Source organism: Mustela lutreola, chromosome 6 (genome assembly GCF_030435805.1).
Source record: "Mustela lutreola isolate mMusLut2 chromosome 6, mMusLut2.pri, whole genome shotgun sequence".
NCBI classification, from domain to species: domain Eukaryota; kingdom Metazoa; phylum Chordata; class Mammalia; order Carnivora; family Mustelidae; genus Mustela; species Mustela lutreola.
In genome coordinates this window covers 134,015,600-134,029,477 of record NC_081295.1, presented here as the reverse complement: position 1 = coordinate 134,029,477, position 13,878 = coordinate 134,015,600, and the positions used below count along the sequence as shown (strand labels likewise).

The window sequence follows — 13,878 nt, the reverse complement described above, 5'->3', positions numbered from 1 at the left end:
GTTAGTAGTATGATCATTCCAAATGTAATTATAGTAGTCATAAAATGGAAAGTAATGCTTTATAATAATAATGAAGACTATAAGGTGTTTGCTGTGTGCTTCAGTTCACTTATATACAACTGAAGTAACTATTCATTATTTTGTCTGTACGGAGAACACCCCAAGTCACTATAATCTGAGTAGTAACTGACAGCAAGCATTGAATACACTCGTCATTTTGGGATTATCTTCAACAAATATATTTAATCCCTTGGTTTAAGATTTTAAGGCTCTTGGTTAAGCACCTCTGATTTAAATAATACTTCTATTCACTCCTGTGCCATCACCCTTTGTTAACAGAGAGCTTGGAGGAGCATTAGATCATTTGGTTTATGTGTGATCAAAATAATTCAGAAAATTAAAATTATAAAATATGTATCAATGCTAATTAGATTACTCATTTTTATTTGCATGTATGACTCTAGTGTTACATTAATGCAATAGTGTACTCACATCATTTTTATACTTAGTCATCAAGGTCAGGAATCTATTGACTATTTCAGACCATAGGATAAAAGGTTGTAATAGTAATACTTCACGCTATATATACACAGAATCCAGAATGGCTGATTAGAGCTTATTAATGGGCTAGATAGGGGTTCTGAGAGATTTAGGGGCTGTTCTTCTTCATTTTAAAAATTCAGTTTATTTACCCAAAAACCCCCCAAACAATTAATCTATTTCTCCCACCTCTCAAACCCCTTCTAGCCCTTCCTATGCCCCCACTCCCCTGCCTTGTCCTCTTACAGTCACCAGTCTGTTTTCTGTACCTGTGAGCTTGGTTTTTGTTGCTGTTGTTGTTTTAGATTCCACATATAAGTGAGATCATACAGTATTTGTCTTTCTGTTATTTCACTTAGCATACTGCCCTCAAAGTCCATCCGTGTTATCACAAAAGGGAAGATTACATTCTTTTTTAATGCTGAATAATCCTCTTTTTGTGTGTATGTGTGTGCTTGTACACTATATTCCTTTATCTGTTCAGTCATTGATATATGCTTAGGTTGTTTCCATATCTTGGCTGTTGTAAGTAATGCTGTAATAACATAGGAGTGCATATATGATTTTGAATTTGTGGGTTTTTTTTTCTTTTTATTTTTTTCAAGGGTTTTATTTATTTGAGAGAGAGAGAGGGAGAGAGCAGGAGAATGAATGCATGAGCAGTGGGAAGGGGCAGGGGAAAAGGGACAAGCAGACTCTTTCCTGAGCAGGGAACCTGACTCAGGGCTTGATCCCAGGAACCTGGGATCATGACCAGAGCTGAAGGCAGCTGCTTAACTGACTGAGCCACCCAAGTACCCCTATGTTTTTGGTTTTTTTGGGCAAATACCCAGAGTGGAATTTCTGGATCATATGGTAGTTCTGTTTTAAATTTTTTGAGGGAACTCCATACTGTTTTCCATAGTAGCTACACCAGTGCATTCCTGTATTCCCATCAACAGTGCACAAGGATCCCCTATTCTCTACCTCCTCACCAACACTTGCTCTCTCTTGACTTTTTGAGAACAGCTATTCTAACAGGTGTGAGGTGGTATCTCATGGTGGTTTTGGTTTGCATTTCCTTGATGGTTAATGATGTCGAGCACCTTTTTGGGTACCTCTTGGCCACGTGTATGTCTTCTTTGGGAGAATGTCTATTCAGATCTTTTACCCATGTTTAAATTAGATTGATTTGGGGTTTTCTGTTTGTTTGTTTTGCTATTGAGTTGTATGAATTCTTTATATATTTTGGATATTAGCCCCTTACCAGATACACGATTAACAAGCATTTTCTCCCAACAAGTAGGCTGCCTTTCCATTTTGTTGATGGTTTCCTACACTCTGCAGATTTAATTTAATATAGTCCCACTTGTTTATTTTTGCTCTTGCTGCCTTTGTGTTTGGTGTGAAATCCAAAAAATCATCCCCAACACCAATGTCAAGGACCTTACCACCTGTTTTTTCTTCTAGGAGTCTTATGGTTTCAGGTTTTGTGTTTTAGTCTTTAATCCATTTTGAATAAACTTTTGTATTTGGTGTAAAATAGTGGTCCAGTTTAATTCTTTTGCATATGGCTGTCCAGTTTCCCCAATACCACTTATTGGGGAGACTGTCCTTTCGCCATCATATATTCTCGAATCCTTTATCATGAATTAATCATTCATATGTGCATTGATTATATTAGCGGTCTCTGTTCATCTGATCTGTTTATGCTGATACTGTTTTGATTGCTATAGCTTTATAATACAGCTTGAAATTAGGAAGCATGATGCCCCCAGTTTTGTTCTTTCTCAAGATTGCTTTGGGTTGGGGCGCCTGGGTGCCCCAGTGTGTTAAAGCTTCTGCCTGGGCTCAGGTCATGATCTCAGGGTCTTGGGATTGAGCCCCGCATCAGGCTCTCTGCTTAGAGAGCCTGCCTCCCCCTCTCTTTCTGCCTGCCTCTCTGCCTACTTGTGATCTCTGTCTGTCAAATAAATAAATAAAAATCTTTAAGATTGCTTTGGGTTTTAGGGGTCTTTTGTGATTCCATACAGGTTTGAGATTTGTTTGTTCTATTTCTTTGAAAAATGCCAGTATAATTTTGATAGGGATTGTATTAGATTTGTATATTGCTTTGGGTAGTATGGACATTTTAACAATATTAGTTCTTCCAATCCATGAATGTGGAATATCTTTCCATTTATTTGTGTCTTCTTCAGTTTCTCTCATTAATGACTAGTAGTCTTCCATATATAGGCCTTTCATCTCCTTGGTTAAATTTATTTTTATTTTTTTCTTCTTTTGATGCAACTGTAATTGGCATTGTTTTCTTAATTATTCTTTTTTAATAATATGTTATTAGTGTACAGAAACAAAATAAATTTTTGTGGGTTGATTTTATATCCCCTATCGTTACTGACTTTATTAGTTCTAACAGTTGTAGGTTTTGTTGTTGTTGTTGTTGGAGCCTTTAGGGTTTTCTGCATATAATATCTTATCATATGCAACTAGTGATAGTTTATTTTTTCCTTTCCAATTTGGATGACTTTTATTTATTTTTCCTTTCCTAACTGCTATGGCTAGGACTTCGAATATTATTTTGTGTAAAGTGGTGAAAGTGTGCATCCTTGTCTTATTCCTGATATTAGAAGAAATGCTTTCATCCTTTCACTACTTAATATGATTTTAGCTATGGGCTTGTTGTATATGGCCATTATTATGTAGAAATACATTTCCTTTTTACTCATTTTGTTGAGTTTTTATCATAAATAGGTGGTGAATTTGTCAGTTGATTTCTGTGCATCTTTTGAGGTGATGATATGATTTTTATCCTTCATTTTGTTAGTTTGATATGTCACATTGACTGATGTGCTGCTGTTGAACTATCCATGTGTCTCTGCATCTCTGGAATAAATTCCACTTGATCATGGTGTATAAGTTTTTTAATGATCATTAAAATTCAGTTTGCTAATTTTTTTGAGAATTTTTGTATCTATGTTCATCAGGGATATTAGCCATTTATTGATTGATTGATTGATTTATTGATTTATTTTGGTGGCATCATTGTCTGCTTTTGGTATCAGGGTAATGTTGGCCTCATAAAATGTATTTGGAAAAGTTTTCCCTGCTTCTGTTTTTTGCAAGTGTTCGAGAAGTATTGGTATTCTTCTTTGAATGTTTGGCACAATTAACCAGTGAAGCCATCTGGTATTGGACTTTTGTGTTTTAGGAGGTTTTTAATTACTGATTCAATTTCCTTTTGTAGTTGGTCTGGTCAGATGTTCTGTTTCATGATTCAGTCTTGGTGGGTTGTATGTTTCTAGGAATTTATTCATTTCTTCTAAGTTGTCTAGTTTCTTGTTTAATTGGTCATAATAGTCTCCTGTGATTTTTTTTCATTTCTCTGGTTTCTGTTTTAACATCTCTTTCATTTTTTATTTTAATTATTTGAGTTCTCTCCTTTTTTCTTGGTGAGTCTAGGTAAAGATTTGTCAGTTTTGTTTATCTTTTTTTTTTTTTTAAGATTTTATTTATTTGTCAGAGAGAACGAGCGAGAGCGAGCACAGGCAGACAGAGTGGAAGGCAGAGTCAGACGGAGAAGCAGGCTCCCTGCGGAGCAAGGAGCCCGATATGGGACTCGATCCCAGGACGCTGGGATCATGACCTGAGCCGAAGGCAGCTGCTTAACCAACTGAGCCACCCAGGCGTCCCAGTTTTGTTTATCTTTAATGAAAAATTAGTCCATAGTTTCACTGATCTTTAGTATTGTCTTCTTTATTTTTTAATCTCTATTTCATTTACTTCTCCTCTAATCATTGTTGTTTACTTTCTTGTACTAACTTTGTCTTTTGTTTGCTCTCCTTTTTCTAATTCCTTGAAGCTACAGTTAGATTGTTTATTTAAAACTTTCTATATTTCTTGTGATAGGCATGCATGCCATAAATTTTGGTATATTACATTTCCATTTGTGTTTGTCTCAAGGTATTTTTTGTTTGTTTTTCTTTTGATTTCTCCATTTACCCATTGGTTTTTCAGTAGCATGTTGTTGACTTGCCATATTTTTTGGTTTTCTTCATGTGTTTAATTTTTAGTTTCATTCCTTTGTGGTCAGAAAAGGTGTTTGATATCATTCCGGTTTTCTTAAATTTGTTTTCTGAACTAACATAGGATCTCTCTTAGATGAGCTTTTTTCTTTAACCACATTCTGAAATATTAAGACTCTTTGATACCACCGGTATACAGCAGACATTCTTTTCTTATGCCATGACTCCTTCAATAGTTTGGTGAAGCCTATAGGAACTCTCAGAGTAATGTTTTTCAAAAATATAAAGCAAAAACACTTAGGATTATAAAAGAAACTAATTATTTTCATATATTGGTGATATAATATTTGCAAGGCAAGCTTGTGAAGTAGTAATGTAATGTGATATATAACAAGACCTGAAGTCACTACTGTGACTTCAAAGCAATGATGGGCTCAAGTGATACTTTAGACCTCTGTAACAACTATGCTATAGTATAAAAATGTCTATTATAGCCAGTGGTGGGAAAGTCACATGTGGCGCTATTACTGCCAAGGATTTTTGCCTATATTCAAAATTGAGAGAAATTCTAAATTTCATATAGAATTTGATTAAAGTGGAAGTGTATATTTTGCTTATCCAGATTAGTGTGTGCCCCCTTAAATTCGATCCGTAGACCTTGTGGACCTTGGTTAACCATCCCAATGTAATGAATTTCATGAAGTAAACTTGCTGATTATTTCTGCTCTTCAGTAAAGAATCTTGCAAGCTTCTTGAGAAATTGGATAATTACTTCTGATTCTGTTTTCTCACATAGAAATCATTATAGTTTTTTCTGTGTTTATCACCAGCTGATACAACCCTGTAAACTAGAAAAGAAAAAGATGTATGATATAGTTGATTTGTGATAATTGGAGTCACAAAGTATTTTTAAATTAAGATTTTCTACAAAGCTAAAGAGACTTAGTTTAATTGTTTTCTTTTCATCAATCTGTGGTCTTAAATGAGAGTCAAGAAAAGTTTTAAAGAATGGGACCAGATATTCTTGGAGGATACAGAATATGGCAAAGCATTGTGATTGAGGTGTTACTGCTGAAGTAGGGAAAAAAAACCATTTCAGAAATGAAAATTTTCAAACTGAAGGAATGTCCTTGGGATAGCTGAGCTTCCTTTAGATATTAGTAAATGGGAAGGATTATAAGATTTGGTAAGACACTACAGTGTGGTTGACCTTCCACAGTAGGAACTGTGCTCTTCAAGAAAGCAAAAATGTCAGAAAACTCCTGAGAGTACAGTACCATATATCTTTTCCACTCTGATTAGTAAAAGTTTCAATTTGTCTTTAGGGGTAAAAATGTTAACTTGTGAAAAAAAATTAGTTTTAGTCATTCATTCATTCAACAGATCTTTTCATACCCCACATTGATAGTAAGCAATAAGGATGACACATGGAAAACTCTAGTCCCTACAGAGTTTTCCCACAGTGTGGGAAGTGGAAAGAGACAGAAACAGTTTATTGTTGCAGTGTCTCATCAAAGTTGTTACAGAGTATGGTTTATCTGGGAATCGTTCCCTTGTTCTATATAATGGAAGTTCTGATTCCCAATGGGAGTCTTTACTCTGCTTAGAAGATTTCAAAAAATTAATGGAAACTACATATTAATTTACATTGAGCATACAAAGGTAAACAAAGATGTCACATTTATTTAGTCTAGCAGGAGTTTATCACTTCAGTAAAGTAATAACCTTATGATTATTTGATGCCCAAATTCATAATTATAAGAGGTTTTGAACAAAAATATAAGCACAATGTAAGGGGAAAAAATCATATAAAATTAGGCTTGTAAATGTGAGGAATAAAAGTTTCTGAGCTGGGCCTTGGCTGGGCTGGGAGCAAATAGAGCTAAGACTGAGACTGTCATGCATAGCGAGAAGCCCTGGTGGGAATGATGCTGCTCCTCTGTTCTGAAACAATGTTGCCTCCTTAGTACCTGTTAACCCAACTACAGACCCACACAGAAAGCCTGTTCCAGAAAGGCCTCTCCTGGTGTGTACAAAATCAGTGTCTTCTGTTTCTCGTCCTTTTCTCCATTGAAACTAGAGACTTGTTATTTCCCAAACATGGCCAGTGCATTTTCCCTCCCTTTGCTCATGCTGGCCCATCCATTAGAATGCTTCACATCCTCCCTGCACTTGCTTATGCAGGCCATCTCCTCCCTGATCCCTTCTTTCATTTGTCCTTATTATCTCTCTGTAGCTGCACACACATTTCAGCCATGTCTCTCCTAGTCCCTGTTGCATCCATTACCTGTAAGGTGGGTGAGAAGGACAGAGGTCTGTTTCTTTTCACCTTTGTATTTCCTATGTCAGGACATGATGCCCTGCTGTTTAGGGAAGGTGCTTCTAAAATAGGAATGTACCCTCTCTAGATCCCCTCAAGAAAGCCCTTCCTGCCCACTGACCTGAAATTCTTCTGGACCCACACTCTTATTGTGGCTATTAAAACAGATGAGCTTCAAGTCCTAGTTGCTACGTAAATGCCAGCTTCGCTGGATTTCTGCTGAGAAAGACTGATTGACAGTAGAAAGTAATGTTTTATTGTTGTTCTCATTGATTAACAACTTTTGCTTGTAGATTTAAAGTCTTGAGGAACAGTAAAATAGTGCAGCTGCTTGTGTGGTCTTAGGTATTTCCAGCCTACTGATATTTTGAGCCTCCTTTTTCTCTGAAAGCAAAGGTTAGAGGAAGTGTTCTTCTGGTCTCTGGTTATCTTTTCCCACATCTAATTCTTTTGCCAAACCAATCTTTTTTCTGAGGCAACATTTTTATTCGGGAAATGTTGGCTCATTCACTGAGATTTTTAAAATTTCATGTATTTCATATGTGAAGTTCACTCCATTGTTAATTGTATAATAAGGTCATTGAGGAATTATATGCTCAAACTTCAGAGTTAATACCACCTTATTAATTCAAGTAATATTTCTTAAGCAACTTATATGTAGCAGGGACCTTCTAAGTGGTAGGAAGCATGAGGGGTTTTAGGCCGGCTGGACAAGTGAAGACATGAGCAGTCTTCCTTCCTTCCTCTCCTTACAGTCAGATGTGCTGGGTACTCTGAAGAGAAGCTTGCATTGAGAAGATGGAGTGAAGGGAATTATTTGTTCTAGATGGCAAGGTCAGAGAAGACCTTGTGAGGGAAAGTAAGGAGGGGGTGAGCCATGCAAATATCTGGGGGCAAAATGTTCTGAGTAGAGAGGAGAGTGAACACCCAGGCCCTGAGGCAGGGCTTACTGGGAGCACTGAGGGACCAGTGGGGCTGGCATGGGGGAGGTAGGGAGTGAGGCTGGAGAGACCAAATCATGTGGGACTTGGAGGCAGCATCATTCATCCATAAGGACCCAGAAAGGCAAATGACATATGTGGTCTAGGGCAACATATATTATAAATAATTTTATGTTTCTTTAAATTCCTCCATAAATTTTTCTTTTTGTTTCAGCTAAAAAACCTGAAAGAAGTGAGGCATTATTTATCAATTTGTTATGAAATTCACTTCCTTCTACTGTTTTTGACATATTTTTTCTTACTAAAATTGTTATTGAAATATGTTTTTCCAGTTCATTTTACTTTAGAGGATAAGAATTCCATTAGTATTTGTAGGGTACTTAAATATATTCCATTTATTTTGTTATAAGTAAGTAGAATTTTTCTTCAAATGGCTTTTCATTTTTAAATTTTAGATGTATTTTGACCTGTGTGCCACTCTGGGGAATTCACTGGTGAACAGAAATAGTCAAGGTCCTTGCCCCTGTGAAGCTTACAGTCCAGTGTATATGTGCAGCGGGGACTAGTTTGTGTTTTTGTTTTTGTTTCATTCATCTCAACTTTTACTTTTAAATTTCTGAACATATGTACTCTTTAATCCATATTTTGAAGTAAGATAAAGTATGAGGGGGTATCTGTGGAGTGGTATTGATAAACTATTCATACTGGATATTCTCTGGTGACTAGAGCCATCTGCCTCACTATAGACTAAGACTTAAGAAATGAAACTCATAGCTTTGGTTCAGGGTTGTTCCCTAAAATTCTCATTATGAAAAAGAGAAACTAGTCAGCATAGAGAATAAAGATCAACAAAAGAATGAGTTTGAACACTGAAAAACCCACTGAGTAAGGCAGTGGGCCTCACCTGAAAAATTCCAAAATGGTTCTTAATCAGCAGTCTCTCAGGAGATAGCCAAGATCTTAAGTTCAAGGGCTGGGATGGTCTTGGGTGAGGAATCTCAAAGTATGACATTTCTGACATCAAGTATTCAATTTTGGTATTCATTTATAATAGGTAAAAATGGGCGCTCTTCGATCACCACCATATGGAAACCACTCTACTAATTGGACACAGTTTATGTTCTCTTATAATAATCTAATATTAGTAACATTTTAATTGTTGTCAACAATACATTAGAAAGGATGTTAAAGGTCATCTAGTTCAAGATTTTCTCATCTGCAGTTCATGAATCCTTAGAAAACGTAGGCAAACAGCAACTCTCTGAGTGCATGTACACTTGTACATACGTGTATTTCTGTTTCTCGCCAGAGAGTCTGAGGCTTTCAGGATATCCATACAGAGTCTGAGCCTCAGAAAGGCCAAGCCCTGCTTTTGTGGTGAGCACCATCCCAGGAAGAGAGGCCCAGATTTGCTGTTGCTGACTTTCAGTGTGACTTTATAAAATCCTTCTCTCTCAACCTCAGGACTGCTTTCTATTTATCCTAGAATTGTTAGGAAGCCCCAACAAAAGCACTTTTGAATTGTAAAGTGTCCTATAAATGTACAGCTGTGGCACTGTACTATGAGAAAACTGCAGTTAGGAAGTTGAGTGGTCTTTTCTAGAACTGATAGCAGAGCTGTGACCCCTCATCTCCTGAGGCCCACACAGTGCACTGTCCCCGCAATATGGGGCCACAGCTTTTTGTGAGAAAGAAATGGCCCAATACCAAGACCATTCAGTGGAAAAAGCATAGTTCTTTCAATATATGTTGCTGGGGTAACCTGACATCCATGTGCACACAACTAATTCAGACATCTACACATAACACACATAAAAATTATCTAAAACTGGATTAAGACCTAAATGTAAGAAATGAAACTGTAAAACTCCTAGAATAAAACGTAAGAGTGAATCTTCATGTTCTTGAGTTAAGTAAAGCATTCTAAGATATGACACCAAGAGCACAAACAATAAATGCAAAATTAGATCAACTGGACTTTGTACTTCATAGCACACCATTAAGAAAGTGAAAACTGTTTGTACACCTTAAATTTACACCATGATACATGTTAGTTATATCTCAAAAAAGCTGAGGAAAAAGTGAAAAGACAACTCTCATAATGGGAGATAATTGCATGGCATGTATCCAGTAAAAGATTTTTATCCAGAATATATAAAGAACTTTCATAACTAAATAATAAAAATACAAATAACCAATCTTAAAAATGGGTGAAACAGCTGCATAGACATCTTTCCAAATAAGATACGCCAAAGGCCAGTAAACAAATGAAAAGATGGCTTAACATCATTAGTCATCAGGGAAATGCAAATCAAAAACACAATGAGAAATTTGTGTGGAATCATGAAAGAATCCTAATAACCAAAGTAAAATCTTGAGAAAGAACAAAACTGGAGGCATCATGCTTCCTAATTTCAAGCTGTATTATAAAGCTATAGCAATCAAAACGGTATAGTATATCAGCATAGAAACAGGCACAAAGGTTAGATGAACAGAACTGAGACTGCTAAAATAAATCAACACACATATGAATGATTAGTTCATGATAAATCAACCCACAAAAATTTATTTTGTTTCTGTACACTAATAACATATTATTAAAAAAGAATAATTAAGAAAACAATGCCAATTACAGTTGCATCAAAAGAAGAAAAAAATAAAAATAAATTTAACCAAGGAGATGAAAGGCCTATATATGGAAGACTACTAGTCATTAATGAGAGAAACTGAAGAAGACACAAATAAATGGAAAGATATTCCACATTCATGGATTGGAAGAACTAATATTGTTAAAATGTCCATACTACCCAAAGCAATATACAAATCTAATACAATCCCTATCAAAATTATACTGGCATTTTTCAAAGAAATAGAACAAACAAATCTCAAACCTGTATGGAATCACAAAAGACCCCTAAAACCCAAAGCAATCTTAAAGATTTTTATTTATTTATTTGACAGACAGAGATCACAAGTAGGCAGAGAGGCAGGCAGAAAGAGAGGGGGAGGCAGGCTCTCTAAGCAGAGAGCCTGATGCGGGGCTCAATCCCAAGACCCTGAGATCATGACCTGAGCCCAGGCAGAAGCTTTAACACACTGGGGCACCCAGGCGCCCCAACCCAAAGCAATCTTGAGAAAGAACAAAACTGGGGGCATCATGCTTCCTAATTTCAAGCTGTATTATAAAGCTATAGCAATCAAAACAGTATCAGCATAAACAGATCAGATGAACAGAGACCGCTAATATAATCAATGCACATATGAATGATTAATTCATGATAAAGGATTCGAGAATATATGATGGCGAAAGGACAGTCTCCCCAATAAGTGGTATTGGGGAAACTGGACAGCCATATGCAAAAGAATTAAACTGGACCACTATTTTACACCAAATACAAAAGTTTATTCAAAATGGATTAAAGACTAAAACACAAAACCTGAAACCATAAGACTCCTAGAAGAAAAAACAGGTGGTAAGGTCCTTGACATTGGTGTTGGGGATGATTTTTTGGATTTCACACCAAACACAAAGGCAGCAAGAGCAAAAATAAACAAGTGGGACTATATTAAATTAAATCTGCAGAGTGTAGGAAACCATCAACAAAATGGAAAGGCAGCCTACTTGTTGGGAGAAAATGCTTGTTAATCGTGTATCTGGTAAGGGGCTAATATCCAAAATATATAAAGAATTCATACAACTCAATAGCAAAACAAACAAACAGAAAACCCCAAATCAATCTAATTTAAACATGGGTAAAAGATCTGAATAGACATTCTCCCAAAGAAGACATACACGTGGCCAAGAGGTACCCAAAAAGGTGCTCGACATCATTAACCATCAAGGAAATGCAAACCAAAACCACCATGAGATACCACCTCACACCTGTTAGAATAGCTGTTCTCAAAAAGTCAAGAGAGAGCAAGTGTTGGTGAGGAGGTAGAGAATAGGGGATCCTTGTGCACTGTTGATGGGAATACAGGAATGCACTGGTGTAGCTACTATGGAAAACAGTATGGAGTTCCCTCAAAAAATTTAAAACAGAACTACCAGAAGATAGCTGCATTCTCATGTTGATTGGAGCATTACTTATAGTAGCCAAGATATACAAGGAAACTAAGTGTCCATTGATGGCTGAAGGGATAAAGCAGATGTGGTGTGTGTGTGTGTTGTGTGTGTATACATACACATGTATACATACACAATGGAATATTACTCAGTCATAGGGAAGAAAGAAGTCCTGTCATTTGCAACAACATATAAGAGCCCAGAGGACATTATTATAAGTAAAAAAGGTCAGACAGAAAAAGACAATTATTATATGATTTTACCTATATATGGAATCTTAAAAAGGAATGAAGAAAACAAACACAGTCATAGATACAGAGTTGCCAGAAACAAGGGGGTGGAGGTGGTAGGCAGTAGATGAAATGGGTGAAGGTGGTCAAAAGGTAAAAACTTGTAGTTGTAAAATGATTAAGTAATGGACATATATGGTGACTCTAATTAATACTGTATTATTTGCAAGTTTGTAAGAGAGTAGATCTTAAAAGTTATCAAAAAGTTTTATAACTCTGTAGTGATGGATGTTAACTTGACTTATTGCGGCGATTCATGATATATACATAAATATACATGATATATACATAAATCATTACATACACTTGAGGCAAAGGTAATGGCATATGTCAATTATACCTTAATAATACAAAAAAAAAAAAAAAAAAGTCCAGTGATGTATAGTTTCACACTCAAAAAGACAGACCACAGTAAGTACTGAGTAGGGTAGGGAATAGTTAGAACTCTTATTTACTGCTGGTGAGAATGTGAAATGGTACAGCTACTTTAGAAAACAGTGTGGCAGTTCCTCAAAATGTTACATGTTGTATGAAAATGACTCTACTCCTAGGTACATATCCAAGAGAAATGAATATATGATATGTGAAGGAAATCAGTCACAAAAGGCCACATATTATGATTCTATATATGAAATATCCAGAATAGGTCACTGCATAGATACAGGAAGTAGATTAGTGGCCATGGGGGTGTGATGGGAAGACAGTAAGTGATTAATGATGGGTACCAAGTTTTCTCTGGGGATAATGAACATATTCTGGAATTCATCAGTGGTGATGGTTGTGCAATGCTGTAAATATACTAAAAAACCAGAGGCGCCTGGGTGGCTCAGTGGGTTAAGCCTCTGCCTTCGGCTCAGGTCATGATCCCAGGGTGCTGGGATCGAGCCCCGCATCGGGCTCTCTGCTCAGCGGGGAACCTGCTTCCTCCTCTCTCTGCCTGCCTCTCTGACTACTTGTGATCTCTCTCTCTGTCCAATAAATAAATAAATAAATAACCAGTGAGTTGTAAACTTTAGAAGGTATGTAAATTTTATGGTATGTAAAATTATTGCAGTAAACCATTATTTGAAAAGAATAAAGTAACCCCAAATTGTGCTTTCTTGACTTTGAAAGATTGGAGATGAAAAACACTTATTGTTTTATCTCATAGCTGCTGTGAGTTTTACTGACAGGCTTAGATTACATGAGTGTAGTAGTCTTGAGTCAGGTGCCTTGTCACCTCTCACCTGTTCCCTAAATACCCTGTGCACAGACAAGACTGTAGCTTGTGCCCAAGTAACACTCAGGACTAGCAGCAATGTGGGCCAGTAACCTCCTCACTGCAGAGCCGAGTTTTTCCAGGTGAGTATTGAGGTCATTCTCCAGGCAGAAAGGAAGCATCTTTGCATTGTGACCAGCTGTATTTGTGACCTGCAAATAAACCAGCAACAAAGATTTTCAGCCATACTATTTTGGGGTATTTTAATATTAGGTTAACTTGTTTATTATGTTTAGAAATAATTTTAGAAAAAACATATCAGTCACCTTTTTTTTAAGGACTATGTTAAGAAACTAAAAAATACAGAATTATTCCTTAACACCCTCTTTTTAGAAATCACTCAGTTTTATACGTTAGCATCTTACTGTAGTCAGTGTCTCATAATTAAAAGATTATATGTATATATGTAATATACTAAAATGTAATTCTTGGGGCGCCTGGGTGGCTCAGTGGGTTAAGCCG

General features: G+C 36.4%; 1 protein-coding gene across 2 annotated transcripts in view; it reads left to right on the top strand.

Annotated features, from left to right (window-relative positions):
- Positions 1–13,878, top strand: part of GMDS (GDP-mannose 4,6-dehydratase) — a 636,593-nt gene that overhangs the window by 285,278 nt on the left and 337,437 nt on the right. The window lies entirely within an intron of this gene.